The 13481-nt window shown below is 38.1% G+C and overlaps 1 protein-coding gene and 1 pseudogene across 2 annotated transcripts in view; one reads left to right on the top strand and one right to left on the bottom strand.

The window, feature by feature from the left end:
* Positions 1-13481, top strand: part of EXOC4 (exocyst complex component 4) — a gene marked incomplete at both ends in the record, with an annotated part of 858131 nt that overhangs the window by 91318 nt on the left and 753332 nt on the right. The window lies entirely within an intron of this gene.
* Positions 3812-5371, bottom strand: LOC308267243 (protein lin-52 homolog; annotated as a pseudogene). The gene is made up of 2 exons: positions 5272-5371; positions 3812-4139 (listed from the first exon to the last, which is right to left on the bottom strand). The product of its transcript is annotated as a protein lin-52 homolog (transcript).

Here is a 13481-nt window from a genome sequence, read left to right on the forward strand (position 1 = left end):
ACAAGCGTGCGCCCCCACGCCCGGCTATTCTAATTATTAACCTAACTAACAATGGAGCTCTGCAAAGCAAGTTCAAACCTAAAGCTAAACCGAAAGTACAGAGAAAAAGGGGCTTTCCATTAAAAGGAACACGAAGATTTTAAGAGATCTTTAAGGGGCACAAAACATTTTACTTTTATATTTCATATTTTAAAATACTAAATAGCCAGGCGTGGTGGCGCACGCTTGTAATCCCCGCGCTTGGGAGGCAGAGACAGGAGGATCGCGCAGGTTCGAAGCCAGCCGCGCGTACTGGCTTAGGAGACCCTGTTTCTAAATAAAAATGTAAAAATAGTGTAGCCCGGAAGTAGAAGGGCTTCCAGGAACCCCAGTACCACAAAACAAAACAAAACAAAACAAAAAAACCCAAAAAAACCCTAAATATACAATTTATTTTCTTGAATTCTTATGATCTTTGATAAGAAAATACAAAAAAGGAAGGCTCTGCCTAGCCAATTTCTCCATCACATATAATAAACTTTAACTAAACTTACCCTTAACTGCTAAATGCTAAACTTACTATTTTTACTTCTAAAATTAGCTGCTAATTTTATCTGTTATTTTAAACCACTAAGTATTCTATTAACTATTTTGACCCAACCACCAAATTTATACTAAACTTACTCTATTTCTCTAACATACAATGCCTATATCTAATTTTCTATAATAACTATTAAGTTGTTTAGCAAGAGAACTCATTTGTCTTTAATGAGCAGGCACCAAGAAGGTCCCCACCTGCCCAACCCTCTGTAGGAATGGCAGAGTCCTGACATCAAGCCATTTTACAGTGATATTAACTCTGTGCTTTCCAATCATTATACACTCCTGTACAGGAAAGTGGAGGATGGTTGGAGGTGGAAAAGTATTCTGATTAGTGCTAGCCCCCTGAGGGGGATACTATAGTCGACCCCCTAACGTATAAGCAGTCATATGGAGGGCCTTGCACAGTAGGTATAATTTGCCCAAAGTTAACTTTTCCTTTAATGGCTAAAACCTTAAGTGAGTCAGGTGTTGTAAGCAGAGGAGCAAAGAGCTCTTTTCTATGTAGCTCCTTGAAAGTTCTCCCACAGTCATATTCTTCTTAGCGCTATTCCCAGCACAAATCTTAGGGCATTTTTCAGTCATATTCACATCAATCTTCAGATTATTACAAAACAGCAATACTCAATCAAAGCATTGTTCAAATTTCATTAATATTATCATTATTATAACTAAAACCAAGAGGGATAATGGCTTCAGTTTTGCCAGAGTCTTCCAGCCCTGCGGAATTCTCTTCCCAGCTTTGACCCTGTCATACAGCAGGAATGGCACTGCCTCCGCTAACATTCCTCTAACATCCTGAAATATACACACACACACACACTGCACATAAATTTATATTATCACTATAAAATACACCACACCATTAACATTTCTAAGGATGACAAAACCAATAAATACTGTAATTCTAAAACACCTATTTACATTAAGTGCTAGAGAGTATGGTGACAGTAAAAGAAGGAGGCCAAAGCAAATAAGAAAACCAGCTCCCTGGCTTCCTGTTACAGACTTGAGTTGGTTTGTGGGGAGCTAACCCAGTGTTCTCCATGTATTTCTCAATTTCCCCAAACACTTCAAAGCGCCTCATATCATCAACTCTCAAAAACAGAGTGAAGAAAAAAAGTTGACATTAATGGTACTATTTTTTTTTGCAACATACACACATACACATTTACTTCAGCTGCATTTAGGGAGATCAAAAAATATTAATCATAAGCTTAACTTGAAATCAAAGCATCTACAACTGACTCTTCTAGGTAGCAGCCTGGCAGATGATTTCCCTCTCCCACTCATCCTTGTATTGTACACTCAACCATTTCCTCCTTGTAAACAGTAAAGTTGTGTGCATGGTCACATGCATAAATGTCAGAAAATGATTAAGGGATAAGCCATTAAAGTGAAGAGGGCTGAGCTGGCCATGGTGGTACACACCTATAGTCCCAGTACCTGGGAGGCTGAGACAGGAAGATCGCAGGTTCAAAGCCAGCTTTAGTAATTTGCAAAGCCCTCAGCAACTTAGCAAGACCCTGTTTCCAAATAAAAAATAAAGTTGGGCTGAGGTGTAGCTCAGAAGTAAAAAGTCTCTGGGTTCAATCCCTAAAACATGGTGGGGGGGGAGAAGCAGACTGTGCCCTCACAGACTCAAGACCTCAACCATGACCGCACTTTTCCCGTGTCCAATTCCTTCAGACAATTGCCACAGAGATATTCTTTCCACGAAGTTTAGGAAACTCCATGTACTTCTCAAAATATCAGAGAACATGTTTACTTGATGAACTGATTTTTACCTATGGGTGAGAACTTTAACATAGAGATGTATAATTGAAGAGCTCCATGAAGAGGTATATTTAAATCAAGGAAGTGTGTATGTGGTTTTTTTTTTTTTTGTGTGTGTGTGTTTGTGTATGTGTGTGATATAGGTGAAGTATCTGATATGAGGGACAAAACATTGTCATCACCCCATAGCACACACTATATTAACAGGATTCTAGTTTTCAAACGAATGGAAACTCCCATGAGCCATACCCTTCTTCTACTTACCAGGCAATACTGACTTTCATTTAAATGTATAACAGGTTAACTAGAACTCAAATGTCCTTACTTGTCGCTTTCATGTTTGTCCTGAGGTCTAGAACCGAAGATGTCTGAGCATGAACCGTTCACTCTACAAGCTAACTTCAGGAGGGACTCAGTACTCGGGAATTCCCTTGCCTGGAATCAGACCTGGGAAGTAGGGAGTGGATGCTGTTGAGGGTGAGACTATCCTGAGAGGTGTAGACCTCAAAAGCAGGTATACATTTCCTGAAGATTCTGGCTTCCCAGGTGGTAATCTTGGAACCTATTATAGCCTGGAGAGTTCATAGGTCAGGCTGCATGGTCTATTCCAGAATTTACTTGGTCTCTGAGCTCCTTTCATCTTAAATATTTCCTAAATATTCAGCCATAAAGAAGAACAAAATTATATCATTTGCAAGAAGATGTAAAGTCCTGGAGAACATTATGTTAAGTGAGATCAGCCAAGCACAGAAGAAGGTACATATGTTTCCTCTAATATGCCCAAACTAGGGAACACAGAGGATACCAGTGGGACTCCAGATAATGGAGGGGAAATATCAGCAAAGTTTGAATGGAAAGATAGGAGAGGAGGAAGGCTGATCTTGATTAATGAGGGTCTATATCTGAATATGTGTAAAATTATGAATATGACATGGTTACTCTGGACAACCATTGGTGGGAGGGGGAAGGGTAAACGGGGGAGGAGGGAGAGGGCACCAAATATAGTTTAAATGTATACCATTTATGTTCAATAAAAAATTTGTTAAAAAAATACTTCCTAAAGATCAAGCACAACTCAATAGAACCCATTCAATCAATGTGTCACAAGTGACTTTGCCATTAGAGAATTAAGTATAAGATCCTGAGGCTTCCAAATCACTTCTGGAAGTTCAAAAGCATTACTCTGACCTTTAAAAAGGACAGGACCTCTGTGTTGCCAATATCTGAGGCCGAGAAGCTGACTGGGTAACTGCGATTATCCTTGGGTAGAGCAGATTCTTCTCTTTGTCACTGAATGTCCTCAGAGGCACAGAGCCAGGAGCAGGGCAGAGGGGCAGCCCTGTGCAGAGGGGCAGTCCTAGAGGCTCAGCTCCTGAGGAGTCACGAGGTGTACATCAGAACTGCACCTGGAACGAGTTTGGTTAGAGTCCCGAGGACAACTGTCTACAAACAGATGCTACTTCTTGGGCTTCTCTAGACTGTTGAGGAATTTTCCCCGTGTCATCTCTCTGGAGTCATCCAGTCCCAGCTGATAGGCCAAGTTCTGTAGGCCTCGTACCTTCTCCATTAAATTAGCTGATGTGAGACTACCCAGTTCTTTTAACATGTCAATGTCATCATGTTCTATTTCAGCCATCCATTTGGGTGGAGAGCTTGTAATAGGACTTTGAAGGAAGCTGCAAATTCAGCAACACCTGGTAATTGTTCTGGCCAAAGATCTGGTGAGGCACGGTCAAGTTTCTCAAGACTTAGCAAAGATGCTTCCAAATCTGTCCCTGCTTTTCCTGCAATGATCCCAAATTGAGAATGCAAGAGAGATTGTGTTTCTCCTGCAATTCAATCCCAGGATGGCTGCCACCAGCCCCATCTCGAGCTTGAGAGAATCATTCTGTTCCATCTGGGAGACGCCATCTTCCAACCCATGTCATGTGCAACATTTTTTTTTTTATATTTGCTTGAGATAATCTTAAAAATTTCAGGTGTAATTGAAGCTATTTGGAATTTATTTTTTTATGTATTTTATAAGGAATTGAATTTTTAAAAAATATATAACCATTTAGTTCAGCACTTAGTTATGGCCCATCCTGCCCCACTGACTTTAAACTTTTTAAAATGGACTTTTTATTTTAGGATAGTTTTAGATTGACAGAAAAATTACAAAGATAATATAAAACCATCTCCATCATTCTAATTTTTTCATATGCTTTTATTGGTGCATTATAGTCTCACATCATAATGTAAATCACACTGACAGTAACATACAGGCACACAGCACCTGATGCCCGCACCCCGGCTTCCCATTTCCCCTCTTCCGAATACAGACTACTGAGATTGACATTGGTATATTCACATATGTACACATAATAGATGGTAGTATTTCCATTAATGAAATCAGTCTTCCTCCTCCACTTCCCTTAGACCTCCCTGGCTCCACTGAGGTCTCTCCCTCATTTTCTAAAGTCCCTCTGGTATACCAAGAGGGACATATTAGAAACAACATATGACCCTTCACTTTCTGTGACTGGCTAATTTCACTTAACATAATGTTCTCTAGGCCCTTCTATTTTCTTGCAAATGACATGATTCTTTTTCTTCTATGTTGTGTGGGTTTTTTTTTTTTTTTTGGTGGTGCTGGGGATTGGACCCAGGGGCATTCTACCTTTGAGCGACACCTCAGCAGCCCTATTTTACTTTTTATTTTGAAACAGAGTCTTACTAAGTTGCAGAGGGCCTCACTAAGTTGCTGAGGCTGGTTGCAAACCTGTGGTCCTTCTGTCTGAGACTCCAAGGTACTCGGATTACAAGTGTGTGCCACTGTGCCCTGGCGTATTCTTGTTGTGATGTTGAAATTGAGTTGGGAGTCGCCAAGGAGGCAAACACCAGCCAAGTTATTAAAGTCCTCTTTCTTTAATCAACCGCACCTTGGGTGGGATCTGCCGATCGAGTGGGGAAGGGACCGATGATTGACCAGCAGAGCCACGTGGTCAGCAGAGTCACCACTGGTTGGCAGGGTCATGCAGTGAAAGAGGAAGTACGGTTATTTATAGCGGAGGTCTTGGGGTGGAGCTAGCAGCATGTGACTGCTGATTCTCTAGCAACATCCAGAGTCTCGGGGCCCCTGGAGTCTGTCTGGAGTCTCGCAACATCTCCGCTTCTGGCTTCCGGGGTTCCGCCTCCTGTCCTCGTTGTGGGATCCCGTGGGGGAAGGGAGGAACCCGACCTATCACTTGTATTCTACTGAACTGTTGTCCATCTCTGCACTAATGCCACACTCTTTTAATATCTGTTATTTTATTGTTTATTAATTATTATTATTTTTTGTGGTACTGGGGATGGAACCCAGGGGCATTCTACCTCTGACCTACACCCCCAGCCTACTTTTTATTCTGTTTATTTTGATACCTTGCAAGGGAAGTATTCTCCTCTTGCTTATTTTCAAAATTAGCTAGGTTATTTACCCTTTCCTCTTTCATATGCATGTTAGAATCAAGATGTCAGGTCCCATTAAGAGCCCTGCGGGGATTTTGATTCTCATTTTATTTAATTTATGGAATTAGGGAGAATTTGAATCTCTTATTGAGTATTCCTATGAATGAGTTTGCAATAACCTCATCATTCAGATCTTCAGATCCATAAATGTTTTTCTTACCTTTTTTTAGATATATTATTGAGTTCCTTATATTTTTTGTGGTTACCATGACTGATTTTTTTTTTCCTGTTGCAGTTTCTATTTTGGAAATTTTGATTTTTCATGTTGATTTTTGCATGCAGCAATTCTGCTGAATTAACAATTCTTTATATTTATAAATTTAAGTAGATTTCCTGAAATTAATTTGTTTCAAGCTTTTTATATTACTACCTTTAAAAAAAATTGTTGGTGCTTTGTACTCCTACATCCTTATGAGGTTCATGGCGGTAGAAGCATGCATGCATACATCACTCATTTAGCCTTTCTCCATGAATTCTACTAGGATGTTTGCCAAACACATTTGTATATATTTTCTGGATTTTATATGTGAACAATCATAGTGTCTTCAGTTAAAAACAGTTTTGTTTATATTTATTAAAATTTTATAAGTTATTTGTACCCTTCTCTATATTTGTTTATTAATTTTGCTTAGCCAGTAATGTACATTATAACTTTGGAGCAGGCAGTAGTCGATCTTCCTCTATGGATATGCTTCCATAATGTCATCATAAAATATGATACACACTTTTTGTTTTTGACTTTATTTTCCCTTCTGCTGGATGGGAATCTATAGATCACATTTTTGTCTTTTAGATGTTAACCTTGGTGCTTTAGCACCTACCATGCTACAGAGATGCTTTAAAGTTATCAACTGACTATTTTTCCATATTATCTCATATGCAGTATGGTTTTCGAGCTCATTCTTGCCTGTGACAATATGCTGTTTGTTGAATTATGATTTTCTTTTTCTATCATTCTTTCTTCATATACTAATTAAAATTCTTTAGTAATAAAGAATGGGCGCTCCTGCATTTATTCACTCATTATTACATCACTTCGAATTTATGGATATTTATTTTGTTCTATGAGTTAAAGCCAGTTATCATAATTTTTTACTATGTTACATAGATTGTCCCAAGTTTGGCTGCCGGTAGGTAGCTCTTCCAAGTTGGCACCTAGGTCCTTCCAGCATACCCCCATCATATTTTGAGCACAGCCTTACATTCTGGCACTATAAGACATCTCAGGTTCACCTTGACATCTCTTGCCCTAACCTTAGAATTAATTGTCTTTCCAAGGAACTCCCTTTATTGAAAGATGATATTTTGAAGCCAAGATCTGTGTTCTAGTTGTCAACATTTCTACTGCTGTGTGATTGCTGTAGTGCCTCTTAGCTGACAGACAGGAAAAATAAAACATATATCTACACACAAATACATACATACATACACATATACATATGTACATATGTATATATACCTATATATAGCTATTTATATGTTTATATTTACATGTGTCTCTGTATAGGTATATACCACACACATATATACCAAACATACATATACACAGATCTGTATTCATTTAGTCCTACCTTATATATGCATATATATGAAAACTTCAGTTTGCCTCTGATTCCAAATTAACCTACTGCAATTCTAGACTTTTTTTCTTATTTCTGGTTCATTTCTTCAGTAGTGAGTAGCCTGGTTTTCTTTCTTTCTTCTTTTTTATTTCTCTTTTACTTATTTAAAGTAATCCTGTTTTGCAAATAAAATACATTCAGAATTGCTAACCATGAAAAACAATTTATTACACAGTAGAAAACTTTATTAACTCGAGTTTAATATTTGAGTACAGTTCTGTTTGCATACTGTTTGCATACAGTTCTGTTTGCATAAGGATTAGAGTGTATAGTCAAAATAGTAAATTCTGCTTACATCGGGTTTTTCATCCTCAACCCACCTTGTGATTACTTACTTGCAAAACATTTAGTTCATTTGCTATTGTTTTTATTTTTTTGGGTTCACCAAGATTCTGATTGACTTAAATTATTTTTTTGGGGGGAGGACCTATGATCACTGGAATATTCTAAGCCTTATAAGTATATAAAAGTATTCTGACAAGTATCACTTTTGATCCTCATATTTTATCCTAATCCTAGTCTTTTTTTTCTGTTCACAAGTTTTCTATTGGTAACTAGTTTTATTGGTTTCTACTTTTTTTTTTATTTTTTCAGTAAGTAAGACAGAAATGTTTCTTATATCCCCTTTCCCTTCCAAAATATATAGGATATTCTCTTATGCTTTCTGTTTTCACTTAATCATATACCCTGGAAATCACTCTATATTAGTTCATAGAGATTTTGCTCCTTCTTTAAAAAAATTTGCATAGTGTTCTGCTCTTGTGAATCACAACCCAAAGGACAAGGAGAGGACGAAAGCAAGATCATGCTTCTTGGCCAGACCTCCCTCCCATCCCCAGGGCTTATGGCGGAGACCGCACCCACTGGTGGGCTTTCAGTGTGGTAGGTTAGGTCATACACGGGGTCAGTGTGAAAAAACAAAAAAGAAATGAAAAAATTTAAAGCCAGCAAATAAAGTTCAATACCACACTGAGAAAATAGCATATCACCATCAGGGAGGGATTTATTTCAGGAGTGCGAGTTGGTTTAATATTCAGAAATCCATTAATATAGCATAAATAGATTTAAAGATAAAGGATAGAAAAGTGAAAAAAAGATCTTATGATAATTCACAAAAACTACAAATATAAGCCCTAAATCTATGAGAAATTATTCAAACCCATTTACAATTGCAGAATGCAAATTAAGCAATAGCATGGTGCAATTTTCACCAAATTAGAGAAAAATTTTAAAGTATGACAATACAATCAAAGTACGGCCAGGCTGTGGAGAAAAAAGCACACTTCTGCACCAGTGATAGGAATGCAAATCTCCACTGTTATTCGAGAGGAGAATTTGGCACTATCTAATAAAACCATAGGTGTATGTGGCGGGGCGGGGGGCGGGGGGGACCTGCGCCTAACACTACATACAAAAAAGGACTCAAAATGGATCAGAGGCCTAAACGTAAGGCCTAAAACGGTACAACTTGGAGAAGAAAACGGAGGGACAAAATTGGTGTCGACAAGGATGTTCTGAACATGACACCAAACGCACAGGCAAGATGAAGGGAACCTTGACGGGGTGGACCACATCACCGTTACAGACTTCAGTGCATCAGTGCTCGTCTACCAGATTTTGGCCAGTGCTATAATTTGATCCAGAAAAGGAATTTGGAGGCTTCCTTCACTTTTCACTATTCTGGAAAAATTTTTAGAGCATTGACGCGATGTGGTATTTGAAGGTCCAGAAATTTCCCCGTGAAACTATTTGTATCTGGTGTGGTTTTACACCTTCACGTTTCCCCCATTTTGTAATTTTCTGTTTCTTCTATATTAATTGGCTTTTCAAAAGTACTTTATCTCTAGTGGTATTTAACTTAAGATCTGGATTTTCCTGTGAAGTGATCCATCTTTAGCTTTTCATTTTTATTTATAAATGTACCTGCAACATATTTTCTTCCGGTTTTTAAAGTTTTTTATTTCTTTGTTGCCATTTCTTATTTTTTATGTGTTTTACTGTTTCTCACTTTTCTTCATCAAAGCAGTTCACATGTTTTCTATTTTGTTAGTTTTTTTTTTTTTTTTTTAAGAAATAAACCAAGCTGGGCGTGGTGGCGCACGCTTGTAATTCCAGCATTCAGGAGGCAAAGACAGGAGAATCGCGGTTCATGCACAGCCTCAGCTACTCAGTGAGGTTTTTTGCAACTCAGTGAGACCCTGTTTCAAAATAAAGAATAAAAAATAGGGCTGGGGGTGTAGCTTGGAGGTGGAATGCCCCTGGGTTCCATTCTCAGTACTGCAACCCCCCCCCATAAAAATAAAAATACAAAAATAAAATAAACCAGGGCTAGGCATGATATCTCCTATGATCTTATTACTTGAGTACTTAGAAGGCTGAGACAGGAGGATCACAGGTTTTATTCCAGCCTCAGCAACAACATAGTGAGACCCTGCCTCAAAATAAAACATAAAATAAGTCTGGGGTTGTCCCCAGTTAACTAACGCACACGTGTGCGCATGCGTGCACACATGGGGGGGGGAGGGGAGAGAAATAAACCGGGGTTTGATTTTATTCATTACTTCTACTTTTTTTTTCTACCTCAGTATTTTCCACTTTTATTTTTTCTTTCTTTGTTTTCTTTTGGTTTGTTTCTTGACTTGTTTTGAAAAATTTTTGGAGCTACAAATTTAAATCATGCATTCTTTCATTTTTACCAGCAAACATCTTTAGTTATAGGAATTTTTCTCTTGCCACTGATTTAAATATGACCCGTAAACACTAATATGTGGATTTTTGTCATTTAAAAATGATTTTATTTCAACTTATATTTCTCTTTTCACACAAATGTTTTTAATAGAAGTATTTTAAACTTAGAAAAGAACAGGATTTTTAAGTTAGGTGTCCATCAAAAAATGAATAGATAAAAAATATATATGGTATGCATATACACTGGAATTTAGATACATACAATAGATTTTTTTTTTTTTTGGTACTAGGGATTTCATCCAGGGACATTCTACCTCTGAACTATGCCCCCAGTATTTTTGTTTTTTCTTCCTGAAAGAGGGTCTTTCTAAGTTGCTGAGGGTCTTGCTAAATTGCTGAGGCTGACCTCAAATCTGTGATCCTCTTGTCTCAGCCTCCCAAGTACGGGGATTACAGGCATGTGCCACCACACCAACCTTAAAATATTGAGTCAGTCTCTGCCTCTCTCTGTCTCTCTGTCTCTTTCTCTCTGTCTGTCTGTCTGTCTGTCTCTCTCATTCTGTGGGGTACTGGGGATGAAACACAACAGCCTTCCATGCGCTAGGCAACTGCTGCGTCACAGAGCAGCCCGTACAGTGGAGTCTTATTCAGCTAAAAGGAATGAAATTATGACATTTGAAGGAAAATAGATAACACTGGAGATGACAAACTCATAGGAAAAATTATTATATATATCTTTTCTTTTATGTGGAAGCTAGGAAGAAACCACCACCATCACCAAGAAGGGACCTCCTGAAATGGAAAGGGAGCCCCACAAGTAGGGAAAAGGTTCTGCCAGGGAGGTGGGAGGGACCAGGGCAATTTGGGTGAGTAAAATCAATTAAATTATGTTTTTATGTATGCACAGACCCACCACAATGAAGCCCACCATTCTGTATAATTAAAATGCACTAAAACAAATTAATTAAATAAAATGGATAGATCAGACCCCTCCTCCTAAAGGAAGAAAGGAATGGCATTTTGTATTTGTGTCCTTCATTTTTTAAAAATGATTTCTCTCCATTTTTCCCTTCCTCTATCTCTTTCTCTCGATGGGAAGTGAACACAGGGGTGGTCCTTCCTTCCTTCCTCCCTCCCTTCCTTCCTTCCTTCCTTCCTTCCTTCCTTCCTTCTTTCTTTCTGTACTGGGGATGGAACCCAGGAGCATTCTACCTTGGAACTACACCTCCAACCCCATTTTTTAGTCTTTTTTTTTTTTTCACTACGAAAAGTTTGTTTTATGTAGAAGTATATAATTCAACTCAACCTTACCAGTGAAAATAGTAAAATATTAGCTCAAAATCCCCATCAGGTCTTCTGTGATCAAGGACTAATAATAAATGAGGAAACATCGAGTATTTGTCAATTTCTCTGGAACACTGTTTCATAAAATTCAAAATGGCTTAAAATTAGCCAGAACTTTATACCTCACTATAATACCTCAAAACTTGTACTTAAAAAATATTGATAGCTTACTTATTTTTTACTGGGGTTCCTGGAAGCCCTTCTACCTTAGGGGTACACTCCCAGATCTATTTTTTTTTAACTTTTTTTTTTTTTTTTTTTGAAACAGGGTCTCTTAAGTCAGCGCGGCTGGCTTCGAACCTGCGCGATCCTCCTGTCTCCGCCTCCCAAGCACGGGGATTACAAGCATGCCCCCGGCAGCTTACTTTTTTTTTTTTTTTTTTTTTGCAGGTCTAAGCTATACCCCCAGCCCTATTTTTTATTCTTTATTTTGAAACCGGGTCTGAGTTGCAGAGGGCCTCCCTAACTAGCTGAGGCTGTCCGCGAACCACAATCCTCCGGTCTCAGCCTCCGGAATGCTGGGATTACAAGCGTGCGCCACCATACCCGGCTTAATTTTTCAATCTTGTTCCACAGATTAAGCCTATTTTAGAGGCCTGGCGCAATTTTTGCCAAGGAATTCAAACAGGAAGCTCAGGTCCAGAAGCTTAACTAGAAAACCCTTCCTATCTTTAACAAAACCACAAACTTAAGTTGCTTCCACTAAAAATTATCACTCCACATTTTTTAGTCTTTATTTTGAAACAGGGTCTCACCAAGTTGCTGAGGGCCTAAGTAGCTGGGGCTGGCTGGGAATCTGCGATCCTCCTGTCTCAGCCTCTCGAGTACTGGGATTACAAGTGTGGGTCACCAAGCTTGGCTGTCATTTCTATAATCTTGTAACTTAAAGGACAACTTCTGTGGGTTTAAATTTCTTGGTATATGCTTTCATTCATTGAGTTAAAAAAAAACCCACAATACATCATCTTCCTTTGTATGTTTTACAGGAAATCTGGTGCTTTACCCCCTCCTTATTCTCCTTATTATGAAATTGTTGCCTATGGGTCCTGAAGATGTTTTATTATCCAGGTTTCACTGTTTGCCCGGGACAGTACAAACTCCTGAGCTCCAGTCAAACTCCCTGCTTAGCCTCCTAGTAGCCGAGAAGCTGGGACTGCTGTGCATATCACCAGGCCCCGCTGAGGATATTTTATCTGTGCAGTTTAATAGTTTTACCTAGTATGTGTTTTGGAGTTGATTATTTTGCATTAATTTTCCCAGATACTCAATCGACTTTTTCATTTGTAAATTTAGTGTTTTTTAATTTTGGCAAATTTTCTTGGTTTATAATTTTATATGTTCTGTTTCATTTTTTGTTATTTCTCTTTCTCACTCCAGTGTTATTTTTCTTCGCTTTGTTTTCCATTCCCAGTACTTTCTCTTTGAGTTTTTTTAAATCTATTTTTATCCCTATTTTATTTTCTGTTTTGATTTCCTGCATTTTCTCAATACTTATTATCAAATATTTTTTGAGTCTATTTTCTCTGGGGCATTTTATATCTTTTTCTTCATGTCTGAAATAAGCTTCCCCCCCTTCATTTATCTCCTGAGCTTAGTCACTTTTCACATCTTACTTTTTATCCAAGTCTGTTCTTTATTTCTGTTTTTTTTTTTTTTTTTTTAGCTCTAGGTGGCTTTTCATATCTTCAAATTCTTGTTTGAATATATTGATTTCATCTGGAATGTTCCCTATTTTTCTCTGCTTCATGGTTATTGTTCCGGGGGAATTTACCTCCATGGATATATGTTGTATTTTCTGACTTTTTGGCAACACGTCAATATGAATCTGTTCATCAATTTTTCATTTTTTTCTATGACTTTTTATGGTATTGGGGTTTTATGGGATTTTTAGCTCATTGGCTCCCTCTTCTGTCAGTATAGCAAATTCTAGACACTTTGGTATTTTTTTTTTTTTCCTTGCTTTGCTATGGGGGTGGGGGTTGT

Source organism: Muscardinus avellanarius, assembly GCF_963383645.1.
Source record: "Muscardinus avellanarius genome assembly, chromosome: 9".
In the NCBI taxonomy this organism is placed as follows: Eukaryota; Metazoa; Chordata; class Mammalia; order Rodentia; family Gliridae; genus Muscardinus; species Muscardinus avellanarius.